Below are 25,693 nucleotides of genomic sequence, written 5' to 3' on the forward strand. Positions count from 1 at the left end.
AAAAAAAAGGAAAAGAAAAAAAGAACAGAACAGTAGAATGGTAAAGAAGGGAAATCATTAACACCAAACTAAGGCTGCATAACCATTTGTGAAAATGAGAACAAGACCTGTACTATATTTCTTTGACTGGTCAACTGGCCATCAGAATAATATTTACATCTCCCAGTTTTCCTTGCAACTGTCTATGGTTCTGAACTAAGATTTAACAGATAGAGGAAATGATAGATTCAACTTCTGGGTCATGCCTCTAAAGGGAAGGTAATAGCTTTCACTTCTCCTTCTTCAGACTTCAGACTTCTGCCTGGCATGCAAAAGTAGTACCAGAAGATTAAATGTTTGCCCCTTCCCCTTATTTTTTTAAGAATTAGCATAATTTAAACAAGATCCCTAATCTCTTTCCTCTTCCTTTTCCCCTACGGGAAAAGTTAGTTGCTTTTCCCCTAAGTTGCTTATAGCGGTAGCCTTCAAACCTCTTTGTGAGAATTCTTCAAAAGAATTTTTAAAAAACATTGTTGTACAATTTTAGGTAACCTAAAATTTTTCAGCATGAGCTTAAGGGGTTAAAATTTGTGGCAATTATATATATTGACATTTTTAAATAAAATACATCATTCTTTTAAGTAAATGCACTACAAACTCAACAGTATAGTAATTTGAAAGCTACTAACATCCATTTAAAAGTATATGAACAACCTCTCTCTATTTTTTAATTCCAGTGTAGTTAACATACAGTATTATAGTAAGTTTCAGGTGTACAATATAGTGATTCAACAATTCTATACATTATTCAGTGCTCATCACGGTAAGCGCACTCTTACTCTCCTTCACCTATTTTACCCAACCCCACCCCCACTGCCCATCTGGTAGCCATCAGTTTTGAACAAGCTCTTTTTCAAAAGTCAAAAGTTTCTGCAAATATTTTCGCTGTTCTGATTTTGCAATAATTCTTGCAGGCTAAACATTTGCTATATTAAGACCGTGCATGTGTCCCCAGACCTAGTTATTTCCCTAAGTCTGGTTTTATCAATGCTGGTGATAAACCAAGTCTGACTCATAAAATGAAACTTATGTAGGAGATGTCTCTGACTCTAGGTATTTGATCATCCTTGAAAATGAAAGCAAAGCAAGAGTAATAACTTTTGAAGATAACCACTGCTAATTTGATGATTACCGGTTGCCATTAAATGAATTATAAAACTAAAAAGTAATTAAAAAAATAAAAGTCAAAAGTTTTAGATCATTATTTTTCTCCTTGAATTCATATTTGCATTCAACTTCCTTCACAAAATTTTATCCTCACGTATTATATGTTTATGCTTGAGTGTCATATATTGACCATCATTTTCCTACTCTGTGTCACGAAACCACATATATATATTGAAATTAATGTTTTTAGATTCTCTGGAATACAAGACTCTAAGGTTAAAAAAATGTCTCCTAGAATGACTCAACCTTACAATTGTTAAATAAACACAATGACCAAAACAACATACAAAAATATTTTGATGAAAAATAATAAATATAAAAATAAAAGATTTATTAGACATTCATCTCATTGAATTAGAGATTTTTAAACTATATAGCTATGGATTTATAGATGAAAAATACTCATTAATATAAGGAGAAAGGGCACAGCATCAATTATATTCAAATTTTTAAATCTCTATAGATTTTATTTCTGAGAAGTGCTATTCTTATTAATGAGTAGACAGGAATAGAATGAGTTTTGTTCTAGTGCTATCATTTCGTTCTTTGAATTCCTCCTGAGTTTTTATTTTTTTTAATTTTAATTGTTTTAATATTTATTCATTTAGCGAGAGAGAGAGAGAGAGCACAAGTACAAGTAGAAGAGGGGCAGAGAGAAAAGGAGAGAGAATCTCAAGCAGGCTCTGCACGGTCAGTGCAGAGCAGGATGTGGGGCTCGATCTCATGATCCGAGCTGAAATCAAGTGTCTAATGCTTAACCAACTGAATTACCCAGGTGCCCCCTCCTGAGTTATTTTTTAAAAATCACATGGTATCTATCATGAAAAATAATTTTAAGAATCCAATAGCTGACAACACTGACAATTAGGTCCTCCTTCAACATTACTGCAAGCAAAGAATTACAGACCACTTGAGTTGCAAAGGACTTTTTAAACCCAATCATTAAAGTTACTCACTTTCTCATTTCTGGAAACTACACTTAAAATCTTAACCCATACTTACTAAATGACTATTAAGTATTCCTGTTTTTTTTTAGAAATACCTTAGTTTTCAAGCTCTAATTGGACAGAAATGGTTCCCCATAAAACTGGAAATTTCACATTATGGTTTTTTACTGTTAACTAAAAACTATATTAATACAAAACTGCAATATTTGATAGTCTGAAAGTGCCTTAAAAAGGTAACAGATATACGAAGAAATGGATACTGATATGACATTATATGCATGGATACTAGAATACACCTAGATTTCTCTTTATATACATACATAGTTTCATTTCCCTTTTTTTTCCTAAGCAATCTCCACTCCCAAAGTGGGGCTCGAACTCCCGACCCCAAGATCAAGAGTCACATATTCTACAGACTGAACCATCCAGGCACCCCACATGCAACTGCATTTAATGTCTGAAAATGATAGTTGGTAAGTATACATTTGACAGAATTAGAACAGCAAATCATCATTTGCAAAACAAGGAACTAATCTTAGTTGAATACAATATTTAACTTGGGGCATTGCATCCTGACTCCATTTGGATAACACTTATCATAAATGCAGTTTCTAAGAGTACATTTTAATCTATTTTGTAAACATTAACAAATTTAATCTATTTTGTGCAAATTAACAACCAAATAAAAGAAAAATGTTGGGTTACTAGCAAAGCAGATCTAAAGAAAGCAATTTCAGCGAATACTGTTAAATGCATTACTCCTAAAAATTCATAACACATTCCTGTTAGTTAATATATATCTAATTAGTACCTTTTAGGAATAAATAAATGAACGGACAAGTGGTTAATGAGTGACAGCCAGCAGACTTCACTTTAAGGAAAAATAAATACAGATATAGAGTAAACAATACTATTGTTAAATGTTAATGAAAACGATTCTTTTACCAGTCTGAATAAGTGTTTAACAAAAGATAAAATACGTACTCATCCCCAATTCATTTTATGAACCCCATCAAAATTTTACCAGTCTAGATACTCAATAATTTAAGATCTCCATCTTGACACACATACAACTTCTATAACTGGTATAGAGGTCACAGACTTAGAATGTTCTACAGGATTTTGTCTTACAATTTCCCAGTTTACTCTTAGTGAGGAGACAAAGGCAGGATGTGTATTATTATGGGTTCACCATTCTTTTTCTCTTGACATTAGTATGTTTTGTTTTCTATTTTCTCTGAAGATATCAACTAAAATCTTTTCGGTAATTTCTAAAGTCTCTAGTTCTTCACAGAAATGTTACATTCGTATTTCAGGGTTTCCTCCCAGACATTTCCAAGGTTATTGGCTCACCACAATATGGACATTCACCAAAAATGATGTTAAAACTCTGTCTACTAGTCAGTAGTCTTCTTAACCACTCATAGAAGAAAATTTGAAGCTGTCCACATTGGGAATTATGACACACTTGATTAGGAATGGCACTATCAAGTTGATAGGCAGAACAGATCTCACAATCCATAGAAAAATCAGATTTTTCCAGGACACCATGAGCTGGAAAATCTATTTCTAAAACATTTTTCAAATTTTGTAACAATTTTCTGGATTCCACAAATGTATGTTTCCACATAGCTTAATTCCCAGAGATTTTACCATATGGTCAGCTCCAAGAAAGCAGCACTCAGGAAGTGCAGTAGGATGCTTCATGTCTACTTCTGTATTTATTGAAGCATTATTCCTTAATGCAACTCTGCATGCTGTCGTAGTCCATGTAGACTCTTCTGGCTCAAATCCCCAAGTCTTCTCACTGATTTCATCCATAACACCCCAGAATGCCTTCAGTGATTCTGACACTGACAAAAAACTGACTTTGAATGTTTATTAAGGAGCTCTGTGGTGTCCAAGAAACATAAAATAAAACACCTATTCACCCTCAATATCTGTTCCTTTGCTTTGAAGATATAATATTGATCCAATTCTTAGAAGTAAAAATAAAATTTTTTGCTTCCTTTTTCTTGAATATTTGAAAAACATGCCTCTGAGACATACACAAAGGCACAAGTGCATGAAATTAACCACCAAGCTTACCAAGAGTGGTATAAATGCAGAGAGCTTGCTTCTAAGCACATGGATATTTCTCGAATTGGTCTTGTCATATCTTGAGTGTACAAGTTAGACAGGGAAAAGAACCTTGTCATGGGTTTGTCACCCAGGAGAGATAAGGTGCCAGAGCCCCCGAATTTCCTGCTAATGGTCAAGGGACTCTCTCACAGAAAAATAATTCTTTTTAAAAGAGTCAGGGGATAAAAGGGACTAAGTCATTGAATGAAAATTGCCATTTCTCCTGTTTCTAATACTCCGTTTCTAAAGAAAATTTTTTTTAATGTTTTACTTTTGAGAGAGAGAGAGAGAGAAAGCTGCAGAGGGGCACAGAGAGAGGGAGACACAGAATCCAAAGCAGGCTCCAGGCTCCAAGCTGTCAGCACAGAGCCTGACACGGGGCTCAAACTCATGAACCATGAGATCATGACCTGAGCTGAAGTCGGATGCTTAACTGAGCCACCCAGGTGCCCCATCTAATACTGTTTGTACTATTCTGTTTCTAATGTCATGTTTCACTCTCCACTGAAAAACACATGAGATAGCAAAAGACACAAAGCTTTCCTGTGGGTTATAAAGGTACCTTGATTAAAGAAAGCTTCTCTAACACCAATGACAATAGCCAAATTATGGAAAGAGCCCAAATGTCCATCAACTGATGAATGGATAAAGATGTGGTTTGTATATTCAATGGAATACTACTTGGCAATGAGAAAGAATGAAATCTTGCCATTTGCAACAATATGGATGGAACTGGAGAGTATTGTGATAAGTGAAATAAGTCAGTTAGAGAAAGACAGATATCATATGTTTTCACTCATGTGGAATTTGAGAAACTTAACAGAAGACAATGGGGGAAGGAAAGGGGAAAAAATAGTTTCAGAGAGGGAGGCAAACCCATAAGAGACTCTTAAATACAGACAGCAAACTGAGGGTTGATGGGGAGGGCAGGGAAGAGGGGGAAATGGGTGATGGGCATTGAGGAGGGCACTTTTTGGGATGAGCAGTGGGTGTTGCATGGAAGCGATGAATCTTAAGAATCTACTCCCAAAGCCAAGAGCACACTGTATACACTGTATGTTAGCTAACTTGACAATATATTATATTTAAAAAATAAAAATAAAAATAAAATAAAATATAAAATAGCATAGCTTGTAGTTTGCTCCTTCTGAGGTTTTACTACCTGGTAGATGCAACATAGTAATAAGATCTGTGATGGGGGAAAGGTATAATTGTAAAGTAAGGAAAGTCTACTGTAAAGGAGGAGACAGGAAAGTCGGGAGAGGCAAGAGTCCTCTAACTCAAACACATCTTAGGCAAACCAATTACAAGAAAAACTCCATATTGAAGCTGAGTCTCCGGACATTGATGCTCTCAGAACTTTTCATGCTGGAGTGAGTACCCCTAGGAAGGTTTTATGTATCTCTAAATGTACTTGCACCCCAGTTTAAAAACCACCATTATTTAGCATGTGTTAGTGATGATTAAAATTTTCCAGCTAATTCATGGGCTGTAGAGTATCTAAGGGTATCTGACAGAACTGGAAGAGTAGGCATGCTCTAGGAAATCCTTGGCTTACAGGTGTATGGTCCTATGGTATTACCGCTAGATCAATAAAGGGACACAAGTTTATATCATTTTCTATTGGGAAGGGGTGGCTGCAATTTTGGGTGGGGGAACTGCATCATTCAGACATAGGAGAGCTTCAGATGTATGAAATGGGTTGATGGGCATAGTGGAGAAGACAGTTTTCAAAGTACTGTTCAGCTTATAATACCTTATGTTTCTTCGGAAACTTCCCTTGATACATAAGGTTCAGTACTCATCAATCATATCTATAATACACAAACGTGTGCCCCCAAGAATAGATAATCGATTCTGGGATTGATACCCAGCCTAAACTGAGCCAATTAAATCTTCCAAGGAATTTGAAATTTTGGACAAAAGTCACTCAGAACGTGAATTGTTAGACCTAAGTCACCTTAATGGCAGAATGCTTTAAAAAATATCTATTTCTTGAAGCTTCCTGATTTCTGACATTCCAGAGGTTAAGGTTTTCAGTAGTTCCTTATAATTCATGCAATAATACAGCATTCCTCTTAGTACCATTTTTAAAATTTAGGTAGTGCTACATAAGTAAGTAGATCAATGAAACAGAATGGAATCCAAAAATAGATACAAATATGTATGAGAATTTAAAGTATTATAAAGGTAGGATTCTAGACATTAGTAGAGAAAAGAACTGTTCAATAAATGGTGTAGAGATAACCTCGTTCTTTTTACCAAGATAAATTTAAGATAGATCAAATACCTCAATGAAAAAAAAAATTCATTAATTATGTCAGGAGGATTTTCCTGGTTTGTTTTCTTCCAAGATTTCATTCAAGGTATGATTTGGGAGGCTGCCTTTTGGGGAGTTATACAAATTTTGCAACTGAATTCATGCCGAGTGAAGATCTGGGGCCATAGATAGTTGATTGAAATTCATAGGCTATTGCTCTGACTTAGAAATTTGTTGGTAATGTGCTTCCATATTTTTTTATGTGTGTGGTTATCATTTACTTACTATCCTCTCTATTCTCCACGCCCCCCCCCCCATCCATAGCTAGCTCCAGACCATTTGGAAGTTAAAACTTTTTAAATCTATTCTTTGCTAGTGAGTTTGCTCCTTTCTCTAGTTGAAGATTCTTAGGAGAACACAGTAAGGTGTTCTGCTTTTACTGCAGCCACCAAATATTTAAAACAACTTCAGTCTGGGGCATAGAAGCATCTGGCCTTTTCAAGCTCCAAAATAGAGTGGTCATAACTTGGATTGCAGGCCACAATAGAAGGACCTTCCTGTATTTCCAGACTGAGTCACATTCAAGTTTGGTTACTGTTACTAATTTGGGGGTAGAGGGGCAAACTACTTTATAGGTGGTGCTGCGTTTTTTCCAGGCACAAAATATCTGTTGGTCTATTTGTGATGGTGGCAGCCACTGATGCTCAATGCTTAGATTCAATAATTCATTACGGATGGCCAAAAAAATGTTGATATTCAAATTTTATTCTTTCTTCTTCAGCTATCTGATGGACTTCTTCCATAAAGAGAAAATTCACATCATCTACTATTTGATTACCTAGTGTTACAGTTTATACAGGAAAGGCAGGATAAATGCTTGGTTGTTTTCTCTTATTTATCAGTTTTCAAAATAAAGAGTTGATTTCCAAGCATCCTTCAGTGATGACCAATTAATTTTTTGGATCAGGGTGAAATCATGGATTTAAATATATTTGGTGTGTTTTGTTCTTATTGTTCTTAGTGATACCCAAGTTACTCCATCTCTAGTCAGTAGGAGCCAGTGACAATACCATCAATGTGATGACTGAAGAGAGGTACAAAATCGCATATGCTCTCCACATTCTCATGCCACTTCTTTTTACAATTGTACTATATCTCCATTGTCAGAGCATTCAGCCATTACATACTACACTCTCTGCCTTATATCTCTCACTTAGTCTTAGTTCCGCGTAGAAGTTAAATGCTTATCAAGTCATTTTATCAATGTCACTTTAAGTATTTTACTTATTTTAATCCCCCTTCTCCAGTAGACTCATCAAGAATACTATTCCCTGAGTTCTTATGCTGATGACAGCGTGTATGGATATAAAATTCTTGCCTCATATTTTCCTGCTTTGAGTATCTTAAATATATTACTTACTTTTCTTTAAGAATAAAGTGTTGATGTTGAAAAATGTAAAGACAATATTCCTTTCTTCCCTATATAAATGACTTGGGCTATTTCTCTAAGTACCTAAAGGAATTTTTATTTCTTTCCCTTTAAAGTCCAATAATTTCACTAGACTGTATCTCAGTGATGGTCACTCTGGGTCAGCTTTATCAGATAAACTGAGTGCCCTTTCAATATTCCATTTTAATTCTCATTTCAGTGTCTCAAATTACAGATTTCAGGGTTTTTTTCTTTGTCAAGATTTTCCTCAGATATTACTAATTACGTTGACCTTCTCTGCCTGTCTCACTGTTTATATTTTTTAAGTTTATTTATTTTGAGAGAGAGAGAGAGAGAGAGAGAGCTGGCATGCACGAGTGGGGAAGGGGCAGAGAGAGAGAGACAGAGAGAATCCCAAGCAGGCTCTGCACTGCCAGCCCAGAGCCTAAAGGAGGGCTCAATCCCATGAACCCATGAGATCATGACCTGAAGTCAAGAGTCAGACGCTTAACCGACTGAGCCACCCAGGTGCACTGTCTTATTGGTTTTTGACTCCTTTTCATCTCTCTCTCTTTGTGATTTTTAAAAATTTCCCTTCGTTTCATCTTCCATTGAGGCATTATTTTGTATTCTTTTTCTAGTTTTGGTTTCGTTTCAGTTCTCCATTTCTATCTTAACACGTGAAAGTAATAAAAGTGGTATTTTATTAACAGATGTTTGTTCTATAAACTCAAATTTATGAGACTTACCTAGTATGCAGATAATAAAAACAAAGGTGAACATAAAATTAGTAAACATAAAATTTTTAAACAGGGAGATATGGCAAACAGCAGCAGTGTATCAACCTTATCACCCAGTTTATTTCTGTATTTTGTTTTAGTTACAAAGTATTAAGAAAACTTTGGTTAACAAAGATTGGTTTAAAAAGGCACCATTTGCAACAGTTCCCAATTTGCTTTACAATCTCAAGATATTCTTTAATTGAATAGAGGATATATACCTTTAATTATAATTTTTAAAGTTTATTTATTTTGAGAGAGACAGAGACAGTGCAAGTGGGGGAGGGGCAGACAGAGAGACAGAGAGAGAGAATCCCAAGCAGGTTCCATGCTGTCAGCAAAGAGCCCCAAGCAGGAATCGAACTCATGAAACCAGGAGATCAAGACCTGAGCCAAAACCAAGAGTCAGACACTTAACCGACTGAGCCACCCAGGCACCCCAATTAGAGGATATTAAATAGAGGATACAGAAGAAGCTGTATAATAAGGTCTACACAAAAATGCATTAATTTGATAGTAAATAATAATACATCTTGATAATCTCTAGTTTTTTGATATTAGGCATTGTGTAATATTGTTTCCAGCACATAATTTTTTTTTAATTTTTTTTTAATGTTTATTTATTTTTGAGACAGAGAGAGACAGAGCATGAACGGGGGAGGGTCAGAAAGAGGGAGACACAGAATCTGAAACAGGCTCCAGGCTCTGAGCTGTCAGCACAGAGCCCGACGCAGGGCTTGAACTCACGGACCGCGAGATCATGACCTAAGCCGAAGTCGGCTGCTCAACCGACTGAGCCACCCAGGTGCCCCTTCAGCACATAATTTTTAAAGCTTAGATTAAAATTTAACTAAAGTATAATTGATATCCAACGTTGTATTAGTTTCAGGTGTATAACATAATTATTAGACAATTCTATATATTGTGTAATTCTCACCACAATAACCGTAATTAACCATTTGTCACCACACAGTTATTATAATATTATTGACTATACTCCCTATGCTATACTTTTCATTCCTTGTTTATTTATAACTGGAAGTTTGTACCTCTTAATACACTTCACCTATTTTGCCCTCTCTCTGCCTCCTACAGCTATTACCAATTTTTCTCTGTATTCGAGTCTGTTTTGGTTTTTTGTTTGTTCATTTGTTTTGTTGTTTCTGTTGTTGTTTTTAGATTCCACATATAAGTGAAATCATGTGGTATTTGTCTTTCTCTGCCTGACTTATTTTACTCAGCATAATATGTGCTAGGTCCTTCCATATGGTTGCAAATGGCAAGATTTTATTTTTTTTTATGGCTGAGTAATATTCCATTGTATACACATACCACATCCTTATCTATTCATCTATTGATGGATACTTGTTTCCAAATCTTTTGTATCTGGCTATTGTAAATGATGTGTCAATAAACGTATGAATGCATATACTTTTTTGAACTAGTATTTTGTTTTCTTTAGGTAAATACCAAGCTGTGGAATAATTGGGTTATATGGTACTTCTCTTTTTAATTTTTTTGAGGAAAATCCATACTCTTTTCCACAGTGGCTGCACCAATTTACATTCCCACCAACAGTGTGCACAAGGGTTCTTTTTTCTCTACATCCTTACCAACACTTGTTAGTCCTTGTCTTTTTGACATTAGTCATCTGACTGGTTTGAGGTAATATCTCATTGTGGTTTAATTTGCATTTCCATGATGATTAGTGATGTTGAGCACTTTGTCGTGTCTGTTTACCATCTGTATGTCTTCTTTGGAAAAATGTCTATTCAGGCCCTCTGCCCATTTTTTAACCAGATTTTTTTAATGTTAAGTTGCGCAAGTTTTTTGTATAGTTTGGATATTAACCCCTTGTTGGATAGATAATTTGCAAATATGCCCTCCCATTAAGTAGGCTGCCTTTTCATTTTGTTCATTTCTTAATGATTTTAATTCTTTTCTGAGATCCATCACGTCAAATAAAACTTACTTGTTCATTTGTTATATCATTTTCTTTGTATTCTAGCTTGATTTGAGATATTATAGTTTTTAATCTGCTTTATGAGAATGTCCTTTGGGCAAGTTTTCATCATCTATAGGAATATCATTCTCCATTTCCTGAATTTTCATAGAATTTTATCTCCCTTTTCTGTTTCTTTTTTTTTTTTTTTAATATTTTTTAACGTTTATTTATTTTTGAGACAGAGAGAGACAAAGCATGAACGGGGAGGGTCAGAGAGAGGGAGACACAGAATCTGAAACAGGCTCCAGGCTCTGAGCTGTCAGCACAGAGCCCGACGCGGGGCTCGAACTCACGGACCGCAAGATCATGACCTGAGCTGAAGTTGGCCGCTTAACCGAATGAGCCACCCAGGCGCCCCTCCCTTTTCTGTTTCTTAATTTGTATGTCAAAGTAGTTTTCCTAAACTTTTAAAAAACAATGTTGTTTTGGATAACTTTTTAGAGTTTAACTTTCTATCTAAACCTTGATGATAAGTTTATATTAGAACATTATAACTCTAGAGTTCTCTTGTTTCAATGTTTTTTCTAAAGAAAAATTGGCAAGAATATGGCATGCTTACATTTTGAAATTTGATTGTTCCTTTCTACCTCCATTGCACTATTAAGCTGAATGTTCTTTTACTTTGACCTTTGCTGCCTGTGTCCTGCTAAATTTGGATTCTATCCCCGGATGTTTCTCGTCTTTGAAGAGTTTTGTCCCTGAAGGGAGTTTTACTTAGAGAATGTATATGGACCATATCATCCTAGCCTTTGCAGATTTTCTTGAAACCCTTTGCACTCCCCTCACAGAGAGACATGTAATATTGATTGTATCAAGGAAAGAAGAAAGAAAGATTAAGATACTAAACATGTAAATCTAAGATTAAAAAAAAAGGAAGAAAGGGGTGCCTGGGTGGCTCAGCCAGTTAAGTGTCCAACTTCAACTCAGGTCATGATCTCACAGTTTGTGAATTTGAGCCTCTCACTGGGTTCTCTGCTATCAGCGTAGAGCCTGCTTCAGATCCTCTGTCTCCCTCTCTTTCTGTCCCTCCTCTGTTCTCTCTCTCTCAAAAATAAATATATTAAAAAAAAGTGAGAAAAATTCTCTGAGTAAAGTCCTTGTGTGGTTATTACAACAGCCACCTAACAAAAACAATTAAGAAATAAGAGAAATTCCCCAAAGTTTCATGTGGAAACACCATACTGGTTAACACTTCTAAGTAACAGAAACCACCTCTAGCTGAAATTTAAACAAGATAATTTATCATAAAAACACAGAGCTGATTCAAATGGTCCAAGAGTAGGAAGCAGCCAAGCCAGGAAGTCTTTCTTCCTCCACCCCCACCTCCACCCCTTAGCTTTCAAGTCTGCTTCAATCTCTGCATCTCCTTTTTTCCTCCTCTCTTACTACACACTGGTTTAGTCTACTTCCTGCTTCACAAGGCGGAAAGTGTCCGTTGATACCTGAGTTTCCAACTCCCCTGTTCCCAAAATAAGCCTAGAATTTCTAGTCTACATTCCAAAGGCCATCAGAGAGACTCTGATTGACCCAGCTTTGATTCAAGACTATGGCCAAGAGAGTGGCGGGGGGGGGGGGGGGGGGGGGGGCGGCAAGTTGGTAGAAAAGAAGTGTCTCCACTGTGATCAAATGTTGGCATGGATTGAGCCTGAGGATAAGACAGAAGAGGGGCAGGGCAAGTGAAAAGAAGAGTCAGTTCTTGGATAATAGGGGGCCAAACAGACAAAGCAGGTATGAAATCCATGTTTCTATTTTCATCAACATTAGCCATGTATATTTCACACATGACATCTACCTATAAAAAGTCAGGAGTAAGAAAACCTGGTTCAAAAACTAGAAGAATGAATAAGAACTAGGAGATCTCTTTTCCTCCACTTCAACATACGTTCTGAAACAAAATCAAGACTGTGAGACATACAGGGGTGTCTGGATGGCTCAGTCGGTGAAGCATCCCACTTTGGCTCAGGTCATGATCTCGCAGTTTGGGAGTTCGAGCCCCACATCGGACTCTCTGCAGTTAGCACAGAGCCCGCTTTGAATCCTCTGTCCCCCCTTCTCTCTCTGCCTCTCTCTCTCAAAAACAAATAAATGTTAAAAAAAAAAAAAAAAAAAAAAAAAAAAAGACAGTGTATGTCTATACAGTTACTCCCTGGGAGGTTATGAGCAATAAAAACAACATAAAACAAAAACCCAAACTGAATTCTGAGGTTTAAAAAGGATATGCTTGCTGAGCACTGTTTTTGCTACTTTTTAAGAAGCAAATTTAGATTTTCCAGTAAACCGAAAGTGATAGTACTATGAGCCTCTGAACTACTTTGTTTAAATGAAGATGGAGAGGTTAGCTACTTAACTTAATGTAAGCAAAATAGACCAAGTAAAATACATATTGTGGAAGCAAATACTTTTAAAACTTGGCTATGAGCTCCACTTGAGAAATATCAGCTATTTGAAATAATGTTGAAATAGTGAGAAAGTTTGAATCCACAAAAGAATACAAATTTCAGATCCTAGAAAATATATACTGTCAGCTGTCACTGAGTTTATTTATTGTTTTACCACTTTTTCATTTTTAAGATGAACAGAAAAATAAATCTTCTCAGCCTTTGGAAAGCAAATAATTTGAAGATAAATATCTCAATTCTTCTGTCATACTCTTGATAAAGTCTTCTTAGGAAAGATGGATATTTCTCATAAATATCTATGGTACATAATTTTTAAAAAACAAATTTGAAGTTTAAAATACATACATGAATTAACACTGTATAAAATACAGTTACACGGTTAGACCTGAGGTGTGGCTTCCGTCGTAGGAGAATCTCTCCAGATAATGAATTGTGTTTTCTCATTTTTGGTGAGGAAAGCTAGCATTTGCTTCACCATTTTCAAACCCAAAGAACCTTCCTGCAAATGTACCATGATGGTAAGGGATACTGATAACAGGGAAGGCTGTGCACCTGTGGGGGCAGGGGGTATGTGGGAAGCCTCTGTACTTTCCTTTCCGTTTTGCTGCTAACCTAAAACTGCTCTAAAAAATAAAGTCTTAAAAGAAAATCTTCATGAACTTTAAAATATCCTTTGAGTTTTCTCTCTTAGATATGTAGGTGCCAGTATCTAGTGTCCCTGATTGGTTGACTAAATTGTAAAGAAGGGGCAGATGTCTGGTAGGCCCACCAAGACTAACATCCAAATTTGCATCTGTACAACAAGCAGTGACAATTAAGCCATGCCTGCCGCCTGGTTAATCACAGTCATAAGATACTAGCAATTGTTAAACGCATCTCAGGTTCAGAGATGTTAAAATGCTAAATTAAAAAAAAAAATGCAGCTTAGAAGCAACATAATTATTTCAGATGCCTCTCTGATGAGAGAAGTCATTTGAGCTGAAGGCACTGAGCCATGCAAAAATCTGGGAGAACAGCATCTAGGCAAAGGGAACAGCAGGCACAAATGTCCAGGGGTAGGATGAACTTGGGTGTATTTAACAGAAGGAAAGAAGGACAGCATGACTAGGATAAAACAAGCCATGAACAAAGAGTACTGAGTCCAGTATCGAGGCCGGTTTCAAACAGGGCAAAATGAGATGCTGTCCAAGGGTGAACACCACATATTGGATATGTGTCTACATGCAATTATTAATGTCCTACATCTAAATATTGCTGAGGCAGCTACTTAACCAAAAACCTTTACTGAAGCTGAATATCACTGGATTTTGTTAAGGTTATTAATAATTAGGCTTTACAAAAGTCTCAGGGAGGCCCAGGCAGCTCGGGACTGAGACCACTCACCCGCTGGATTTGGACTAGGCTAGATAAATATCACTTAGAATCACCATTGTGGTACAGATTCATCCTAATTCTCTGCTCATATTTCTGCTGAATAGAAGTCAGAATTTGGGACCCCCTTGAAGTCAAGGACTCAAACAAATGACCCTGACCACTGGGTCTGCTACAATCCAGCCAAGTCCCACTAAACCTAGCTGTGAGTCCTGGGGTGGGGCTGGGCTGTGTCCACCAAAGGGGGCTTTTTTTTTCTAATTTGCACATAGTCCCCATATGGGCTAGCTTTGGCCCACCCCAACTCCTCCCTCACCTTTCTGGATTTTGTAACTATTACAAACAACTAATACAAATAAACTATTTGCTTGTATAACACTTTCCAATTTTCACAGGGCTTTAATCTTATTCTCTTGTCACACAAGGCAATCTTCTTATCCCGATTTATAGAGAAGTGAACAAAGGATCAGCAAGACCATTTGGCTGGTCCAAGGTTTTCCCCTGAAGAGTGGCAGAATTGACTCTAAGTCACAGGTCTTCAGCTGGGGTCTCACTCTATATCCTGCTGCCTCAAGCGTGATGATGGCGGGGAGGACCATAGTGCTGGCTGAACTGATGCTCCTGGCTTAGAATGCTGCAGGGGCCTTTCTAATCATGGAAAATGCTTCTCCATCCTTTTATTTTTCACACTCACTTTTCTGCTGGGCCAGCATTTCTCTCTCTTCTTCTCCTTGCCTTTGAAAATAGAACAGCTGCTATGACTGTGGTGATTTTATTTTAAAAGACAATCACCAATTTTTTCACTTCTCATGAATTTTATATTCTTCTCACAATTTGTTCATGATAGAGAAGATAAATGTGTTAAGGAAAGCAGCATAAAGTTGACTTAATAGATTCAGATGTTCTTCTCTGAATAACTTGTCCTGGTACGTATAATTGTGGTACCATCATGGAGCACATCAGGCCACAGCGTCTTCCCAATGGGTGTCAATCTCTTCAGGAAACCCCCTGCCCAGATCATGCTCTTCTTTCCATGCCAGGCCTCCTTTTGGTGGAGATCTCAAAAGCCAAGGTTTGAATTCTTTCCAACTCATCCTAGAATCACTTCCTACGTCAGAGTTTGAGGAAACATCCATAACCAGCTTTTCTTAGGTTGTGAGTTCTCCCTTTTGCAGAAGGCAGGAACTCTCTCACTTTACATTTCTTCCAAATTTTTTAATTCCAGAAGTCAGAATAATATTAAAGCAGTTGCTTCTGATGCATATGGAAATGGAAACAGGTGAGTGAGAAACTTTTTACCTGCTGACTACAAAGACAGAATAAAGACAGTGAAGTGAATTTTGAATACAGTTGAATTTATTCAATTTGACCATCCATTAAGCTAAGGTTGCCTCTGTGTCTTTATGTTAAAACAGCCTGTTTTTTAAAACGATGATGGTAACAGGTAGAAAGTTTTTTTTTATTTTCTTGTGCCTTTTTAACAATGTCCTTATTTGGCAAAATATGGTCACAAAGCTTTAAGAATGGAAGCTATTGTCCTAAGGTCTGTGATACAGAATGAACAAATTCTCACTGTGGAAGATACTTCCATTTTCCTCTCCTGTGTGTTTCACCCTATGGCTAGACTGGCTCAGCAATTCTCAATCTATAATGGAAGCAACCTTCTCTGCCAAAAGTTACATGCAATTATTCTGAAAATAGAAATCATAAAGAACTTACATATCTATTACAAAGGAAATGGTTAAATATACCATAGAACTAGGGATATCATCCAGCAGTTAAAAGAATGAGGCTGTTGTAAATGTATGACAGTTAAAGCTCTCCCTAACCAAGTATTTTATGAAAGAAGGAGTGTATTTATTATCTAGTGTATTAGTTGGAATCTCCAGAGAAATGGAATCAATAAATGTATATCCCCTAAATCTATTTACCTACATACCTACCTATCATCTCCCTCCCTCTCTCTCTCTCTCTCTTCATATATATATATATATATATATATATATATATATATACACACACATACATATATATATACATATATATATATATATGAACGATTTATCATAAGGAATAGGCTCATGCAATTATGGAGGCTAAGAAGTCCGACATCTGCAAGTGGTAAACTTATGAAAAAATATTGTTTTCAAAATCACTGGGATTTCAGAATTATTGATAGGAGATTGTGGATCTATATAAGGGAAAGACAGAACCAATGAGTAATGGGTACACACTCCATTAATTAATTGATTTGTATAGAACTGATGCCCTTAGGAAAATATTTGTGTGTCTTTGCTAACTGGGGACATCGTCCTTATCACCCCTTTGTCCTATAGGGGAGAGGCAGCATTTTGCTCCTTACCACTGTCTCCTGGCTGGGACAAGCCCTTCCCTTAAACCCCCACCAGAGCTGAGATAGGTTGGCAGGGAAGCTTAGCAGACGTGGTCATTTCTTACTGCTCTTAGAAGTGGCTTCTCTCAAAGATGCCACCACCAATGGAACCTTGCCTTGACTACCTCCCTGTTTGGCTCCCATCTATCTTGATGTCTCACGGTCCACATCATACTTCCAGCAAGGACTGAAAAGGAGATAAAAGTTCTTCCTCTCTAGTTCCTGTCCATCCTCCATCCCTAAATTTTGCACCCCAATAATTTACAACTACTAGTCACGTGGATGATTGCCAGTAGAATTGTTTCCTTTCAAAAGAATCACCACCAAAGCAAGGCTATGGTCATCCTAAGCTCCACCCCCTCCCACCCATCAGGATAATGATAACATAATGGCAGCCAACATCAGCATATTCTGGGTTATAGAATCTCAGTGGGCATATCCACAGTCCACTCTGTGCTACATTGGACCAAGTCCAGGTCACTTTTCCAAAGTTCCAAAGGTAGATCAGGTATGCTTAGCTCTCCTCCAGTTTTAGAGGTTCTGCTCCTAATTCTCTGCACATTACTCCACAAAGAACACATATACACACCTCCAGCAAAACAAACAGAGCATGGTCTAAATCCAAATATGGAAAGTAATCCTTTCTCCTGTGTTAGACACAAGTCTGCATGGTCTGGCTTTGCTAAAATACCACTCTTTGGCAAGACATACCAGTTTTACATTACAAGATAAAATATTTGGTTTAGCTTCTCAAACTAAACATCTCCATTCTGGTAGCCTCAGTTTCCCTCAAGAATTATACTTTTGTGCGTCTAGATGTTAAGAGCACTACAAAACAATACGCAAAAAAGCGAAGGAACTCTCCTCTTCCACTGAAGATTACTGTTGAAGATCTTGTAAAAGAACTTCTCCCATTTCTGGGCTACTGCAAGTTTTAAAGATTAGGGTACAATCTCAATACATTGTTTTGTGTGTGTGTGTGTGTCTGTGTGTACTATATTGTAATTAATAAATAATCTGTGGGGTGATACATGATAATATGTGAATAACCCATTCCCCAATATCCTCAAAACTCTTTCACCCAATAATTTTAGCACCCTTTGATGATCCTTGCCTGAATTATTTCAATAGTGGTTGCAAATGGTGATTTTTCGAATTCTATATTTTTTCTACATTTATTAGCTAGCAGTCTTTGGAAGAAGAAAGCTTACCTCCACCGCCACCTTTATTTTGAGTGTCACTATGGACTAATGCGTTCTTTTCTGACTCAAGATGATATAATACATTATCATCATTATTCTTTTTGATGTTTAATTTATCACAAATTTGGGCAGCAGGAAAAACTTTAAGGTAATTCCTGTATCTTTTTGACATGTCCCCATTAATTTCCAGCACTTCTTCATTCTTGTGCACAAGATGTTTCCAACTTACTGTGTATTTCCTGTATCCCAGACTTAAAATCAGCCATTTCCCAAAAAAAAAACCTGGGTTCCTTTCAGTGGAGAACAGTATTTAGAAATCAGCATCTGTGTACAAGTTATGCCCAATGCTACTGGAATGTTATTGCTTCTAGGCCTTTTCAGGAGACAGGGCTAGGAAATACATTTTTTTTTAATTTTAGAGAGAAAGTGAGAGCAGGGGAGAGGGCAGAGGAAAGAAAGGAGGGAGGGAGAGGGAGAGAGAGCGAGAGACAAAGAGAGAGAGAGAGAGAGAGAGAGAGAGAGAGAGTATCTCAAGCAGTCTCCACACTCAGCACAGAACCCAATATGGGGCTCCATCCCATGACCCTGGGATCATGACCTGAGCCAAAATGGAATTGGACACAACCAACTGAACCACTCAGGCACCCCAGAAATAAAAATTTTTTAAAAAGCATGAGTTAATACTGATACTTGCAATTCAAATCAAATCTAATTTAAAAAAAAAAAAAAAAAAAAAAGCCAGGATTCTTCCTAACCTCCAATTGGTATCTCCCTTCTCCCATAGTGAGGAAAAATCTTCTGATTTCCAACAGTTTTCTTAACACATACAAAATAACTTGAGAATTTCTTCACTGATAGCACTATAAAAAACAAACCTAAAAAGAAAATGTCATTATTTATTCACAATTCTTCCTGTACTTAAAATACATTCTGTTAAGAGAGTACTGTGCTCAAAAGCAAGTTGAATGAACTTTTTTTCCTGAGTTACGGTATCTAGATGATAGTTTCATTTGGCAGCTTCGTTTGTAGCTGTGTTCAGTCTTAGGGTTTGCTTTTTAAATTTTTATTGATTTAATATGCAAAATATTTACAGTTTCAAAAGTCAAAACTACATAAAGAAGGAAGCTCAGAGAAGTTATACTCCTTTTCCAACATTTTCAGTAGTTTCTGGTTTATCTTTCTTACATTTCTTTTTAAAATAATATGCAAATATATGTCATCTTATTCCCCCCATAAGTCCGTGAATACAGAGTATCTTTCCACTTCTTTATGTCTTCTTTGATTTCTTTGAGCAATGTTTTATAGTTTCCAGTGTATGAGTCTTTCACCTCCTTGGTTAATTCTAAGTGTTTTATTCTTCCTGATGCTATTGTAAATGGAATTGTTTTTAATTTCCTATTTAGATTGTTCATTGTTAAATATTTCCCTTATTATAGGAAGGCTGACCATCTTTTCATACATTTAGGGGCTATTTGTATTTCTTTTTTGGTGGAACTCTCTGTTTTCATCTTCTACTCATTTTTCTGTTGTGTTGTTGGTGTTTGCCTTCTCAGTTTTAAGGAGCTCTTTAAATATTACTAACATCATCCCTCTGGAGAGGGGCTTGAATAACACAGGTGTATGCATTTGTCAAAAATCAGCGAATGTACACTTGAGTTTTGTGCGTTCATTGTATTTAAATTTTATATCGGAAGAAAGTCAGACTTGGGTGACTGATAAATGGAGCTGCTTTTGACCAAATCAGGTATCTGGAGAATAAAAAGATTTTATGAGGTTAACTTGGACATGTTAAATTTGAGGTACTCTGGGACGTCTGCTCCCCAGTTTCCTCACCTGCCACTGATATATTAACAATCAACTCATACAGTATGTGTGAATACATTTTGTTAATGTTTAAGTGCCATATTCATGTCACATTATATCAGCCCTGCATGTATCCATAGCCTGATGAAAGGACACAGAGGAGAGACTGAAATATTGTCTGCGTTTGCACAAAAACAGCACCATCCATCTAGTTCAGTAAGACAGGAGACGCTGGAGGAAGATGCTGAAGAGAATGAAAAATGTGGATAGTCAAGTAAGAAATATAAGATAACAAATCATCAATTAGAAATAGACCCCAGCTGCTTCTACACATAATAAACTGTCAAAGCTTTCCATCAAGTAGAAGAAGACAGAGTTACAATGAGATTTGGGAGAAAACACATTAAAAAATTCAACTGAGCAATTAGTAGCAGCATTTACTGTAGATTAGAAACCCTCTACAGAATCACTTCTGCCTTAGAACATACATAACGTATATTACAAACTGTTGCTACTGTTCAATTTTCATCTGCAAATTTTTTTTTCTTCTTTTTTTTTTATAAGATCATTTTATTTTATTTATTTTTTTTTTTTCAACGTTTTTATTTTTATTTTTGGGACAGAGAGAGACAGAGCATGAACGGGGGAGGGGCAGAGAGAGAGGGAGACACAGAATCGGAAACAGGCTCCAGGCTCTGAGCCATCAGCCCAGAGCCTGACGCGGGGCTCGAACTCACAGACCGCGAGATCGTGACCTGGCTGAAGTCCGGCGCTTAACCGACTGTGCCACCCAGGCGCCCCTGCAAATTTAAAGTTAAAATATAATATGTCTTTAAAGGTGATTGCTAGTTCAAACTTACCATTAAGGAGACTGCTTCCTAACTCTTGATTATGTTTGGAAAGCATCTGGGAAGTTTAAACATCTGATTGGTTAGACAGTATTTGGGTGTGAAATGTAATTCTTTGATGCATGCTGTTCTTCTAGAATTTATAGGTAGTGCTGCATTCTTAAATTTGTTTTGCTTTTGTGAAGTAAGCAAATTACTTGACTTTAAACCTCAGTAAAACTATTCAATTAAATGCAAAACACAGCTGTTGAAGATATATCACAGCGGGGGGGGGGGGGGGGGGTCCTCACTTCCCTCAGGGAGCGGATAATCTGGAGGCTGAGACACCTCTAAACAAGTAAGTACTGAGGAAAGTGAGTGAGTGCCCACAGAATCAGAAACCAGCTGGCAAGTATAAAAGCATAGTGTATATATATATATATATATATATATATATATATATATATATATAAAGTATAAAAGTGTGAGATGTCAATCTAATGTCAAGGTCATCACTGCCCTTGATCTCCCTTGGTGGGGCACACAGTACAAGTCTGCCAATTAGTTCAGCTAGCTGTAGTCACAGGATCTGCAGCAACTCCCATAGAGAGCGAGAGACTATTTGCCCAACTCTTGAATCTGAGTTGGTCCCTGGGTTTCCTCTGATCAACAGAATATGGCATATGTGACCTTGCTTGACTCCCAAGGCTATGCCTTAACAAGGCTGCCAGCTTCCACCCCCACTATCTTAGATGCTGCCCAAAGATGGACAATGTAGCCTGTGAAGGAGAGGCCACACCCTCCTCTCTATGAAAGAATCCTCCAGAAGAATTGTGGCCCTCAATGGATAGCATCACCAACAGGCACTTTGGACCTTCAGCTCAGCTTACTCTCTAGCTCAGGGTTTGGAAAACTACAGTTAAGGGCCAAATCTGGCCCTCAGCCTGTTTTTATGTTGGGCCCTTGAGCTAAGACTAGCTTTTGCTTGTCAAAGGTGTGTAAAGAATGAAATAAATAAGTACCAATGAATAATATGCAACAGAGACAAAGCCTAAAATATGCGTTACTGGCCCTTTACAGAAAGTGTTGCTAATCCCTGCTACAGCTGAACATAACTGTATAAACCCAAACAAAACCACAAAGGAACCATTCAAGCAACTCTCAGAATTGTGAGAAATATTAAAGGGATATTTGTAATACATGGGATAGTTTGCTCTACTGCAATGGATAAATGAATCACAAGAAGCTAAATGCTACACAGTGAACAAGGAGACTGCCTCAAAGGAAATACTCTTAAAGGTTTTGGACTTTTTCTTCTCACTAATTTAGGATTTCTTGTCCCAATCTGCTGTCCATGGCTCTGTTTTGCATTCTAGAGAGGTTTTGGCAGTACACATACATACTATTCATGGGACATTCAAAACAGTTTTTTAATTTTTATTTTTTAGAGAGAGAGAGTGTGCACGACTTGGGGAGAGAGGAAGAGGGAGAGAGAGAATCTTAAGCATGCTCCACACTCACAATGGAGCGTGACAGGGGGGCTCAGTCCCACAACTCTGGGATCATGACCTGAACCCAAATCAAGAGTGCGACGCTCAGCCAACTAAGCCACCCAGGTGCCCCCAGAACATTTATTTTTAAAAAAATTTTTAAAGTTTATTTATTGGGGTAGGGGGGAAGGACAGAGAGAGAATCCCAAGCAGGCTCCATGATGTCAGCACACAGCCCAACGCCGGGCTCAGTCTCACGAACCAGGAGATCATGACCTGAGCCAAAATCAAGAGTAGGATGCTTAACTGACTGAGCCACCCAGGCTCCCCCTGGTGCACCCCAAAACATTTTAAAAACAAGTATTGGACTACAACTTTTCTAAAATAAAAACATAGTTTTTGTAAGATGTAATATCCACGTCCTAATACATCCTTCCAGATACAAAGGTCTTTTTTTTTCCTCCATAGATTAACCTGTTTGCAATGCAGCCTGCCTAGTTTTGTTATCAATGGACCTCCTTTACTTAGTGAGGTAAATTGTCAGCCAAGGTGGGGTGAAGAATGGCTGTGATAAAGGCATCAGCAAGCAGCAATCACTTTACCCTTTGCAAAGGGCACAGCTACCTCCCAGAGCCGGAACCAGGAAAAGAATCACAACAATGATTTAGATCTGAATATGCATTAAGCCTAAATATTCATTCATTCCCCTACTACTATCTAAATACAATTTTATTGTGCACCCATTTTTTGTACACCCATTTTTGTCTCCTTTTTCACCTATGTTATTTTCAGAGAACCTTCAAATTACCACAAATGATTTTTAAATGCATATTTCACTCCTCTATTCTTTCCCTTTAGCCCACAAAAGGCTTTCATAAGGAAGCAGCAGTTGAACCAAGGAATCTGTAAACTAAAAGAAATGGTGGGCCATATTTATAGTCAGTGCAAATTGGGGATGGGGAGTTACGACTAGGGTCAAAGTAAAACAGATGACCCAGCCCTACCAGATTTTGAGCAAAGGACTAATATGATCAATACTACACATCTGAATTTGCATTTGGCTTAGATCAGTGTGGTAGCTCCTTTCCAAATATGTCCCTCCTCCCCGACACTGATCCTCATCTCCTGGTAATTGTGACCTGTCTGATCTCCTCCCCTCGAATCTTGAATAGTCCTATACTTGCTTTTGACCAATAGCATGTGGCAAAAATGATGCTACATAATTTACAAGGCTCACTTTTGCCTTCCAGCTTCTGTCTTGGGACTCTTAGTATGCTGATGAAATTCCGATCAACTGTCAGGGGTAAGAGCAGACACAACTGAAAATCACTGACACAACTCACTGACTTAGACTAACTTACTAAATATTGTCCTCTTTTGACAAGTGGGGATATAGGCCGTCTGTTTAAAACTCTCCGTTTGTCTGTGGAATAGATGATGTCCTTTGGGACTTCTCTTGTGGAAGCTGAAGTGGTCATTGTTATATAGCGCAAACTGGACATAGCTCTTGCCCAGCACAGCTTATGAACTTAAAATGGATGAGCTCACACCCTCAGATATTTATATGAGCCGGAGACCAGAGCACAACAGGCAGAGATTACACAGTGCATTACATACCCTTGATCCATTTCTATTATTAGAACAGAGCTGGTAGGACAGATAAGGCATGCCCAGGTAAATACAGGAAATGCCTCCCAGATTTTATAAAATCTTAAAACATACATCACAAGACCTGTAGGAAGCATCAGTGCTTTTACCAGAATTATCCACAGGAACTCTAAAGTGGCCCAAACTCTAAAGAGACCGGAATTTTACTATTCTTTGAATAAAGCTAGTATTTCGTTCAATGAAGGTGATCTGAGGTAGCAAGAACCAGAACGAACCAGATGATTACTCTACCCACCCAGGCAATGGATTTCTAACCAGTGTTCTTTCTTCTTGCAGGAATCTAAGACTTTCTCCTACAAAGAGTTTCAAAGCCTCTACCCTCTCAGATTACCTATTAACCACAAAAGGGAAAGTAGACTTTGTAATGGACCATACAGAGAAATCTAAGGACCATTCAGATTTCAGTTATTGATACTGGAACAACCTATTATATATTTAAAAATTAATGTGTTTAATATTTAATACTATGTTCTTCTTGATAAGGAACAATATGAATAGCACCTCCTAAAGCCTGGATTCTTGACATCTAATCAAACCTCTTGATCCTCCTTCTAGGGAGTTAGAGAAAAGGTTAAAGGACATCAGGAGGGAAAAAAAAGGTCTAACAAATGGAGAATGTAGAACTCTCTACAAGGTAACTGGCCTAGACTCTCCAAAAAGTTAATGCCAAGAAAACAAAAAACGTGAGGGGGATTGTTCTGCACTAAAAGAGACACATATAACAAATGCAATGTATACATGTTCATTGTACTATCTTTCTACAAAACCAATATATAACACATCTTTTGACAACTGGAGAAATTTGTATACGGGCTAGATATTAGGTTATATTATCAAATTGTTAAGGTTTTTAGATGTGATTAAATTTCTCATGTGGTTGCATGAAAGAAGGTCTGTCTTTATTCTTACGAAATGCAGGCTGAAGTATTTAGGAGAGAGAAAAAGCAATTGTGGCAAAATGTTAACACTTACTCAACCTTGGAGTTAAGCACTTGGGGTGCTCATTGAACTGTTCTTTCAACTTTCCACGTGGGGATGCCGAAGCCACACTGTTCACAGTCCCACAGCCAAGCGGCCAGAACGGGGAACGGTTTTCAAATGGCACTATGCCAGGGGTGCCGGGAGAGTAGAGGAAATATTATTTCTGGACTAATTCAACCACCTCCACCCAAAGACCGGTATGACCAGAACCCATACAGCAACACCCAGGTACCACGCCTCAAAGCCTCGCCACTTCTTCCAGGGAGCACTAGTTAGTGACAAGTCTGGGTAGGACAGACTTTCTCGGAATTCTCCAGACCAAAAGAGTTTCAAGATAAGATGCCCTAAAGCAATCGACTTCCCAGGACTCGTATGCATACACCAGACCATTGTAACCCCGTGGTGTCCCCACCCTTCATTCTCCATCGATTCTAGAAGGTGAACACACTTTTCTTCTGAGATTAAAGAACTCCCCAAGGTTTCTTCTTTTCCTTAATAGCGCTGTGAGGACTTGAACAAGTAAATCCCTCCAGAACTGCTTGAGGCTGGGAATTTATGCCGCTCGTAAACAAGGCAAAATCCTTGCCAGAGATCCGCCGCGGCCCACCCCCTGCCCGCGTCCAATGTAAAAGGCATACCTAACAGCGGCGTGCTCGGAACGCAGCGTGATGGCTAGGTGCGACAGAGCCCACACCCAGGGAGTGCGTAGAGCTGCAGGCCGGGTGGGGCCCAGCTCGCTGGGGCTCAGGGCCCGCGCGTGCGTGCGAGCGAGCGAGCGAGCGAGCAAGGGACTCCCGGGCCTCGGCGCGTGGT

At 37.8% G+C, this 25,693-nt stretch overlaps 1 non-coding gene and 1 pseudogene across 1 annotated transcript; one reads left to right on the forward strand and one right to left on the reverse strand.

The window, feature by feature from the left end:
• The first annotated feature begins 909 nt into the window (after positions 1–909).
• Positions 910–1,041, forward strand: LOC123576286. The gene has a single exon (XR_006701296.1). It is a non-coding gene; the product is annotated as a small nucleolar RNA SNORA72 (small nucleolar RNA).
• Positions 1,042–2,520: 1,479 nt separating this feature from the next.
• Positions 2,521–18,283, reverse strand: LOC123610379 (annotated as a pseudogene).
• Positions 18,284–25,693: the final 7,410 nt, after the last annotated feature.

Source organism: Leopardus geoffroyi, chromosome C2 (genome assembly GCF_018350155.1).
Source record: "Leopardus geoffroyi isolate Oge1 chromosome C2, O.geoffroyi_Oge1_pat1.0, whole genome shotgun sequence".
Classification (NCBI taxonomy): domain Eukaryota; kingdom Metazoa; phylum Chordata; class Mammalia; order Carnivora; family Felidae; genus Leopardus; species Leopardus geoffroyi.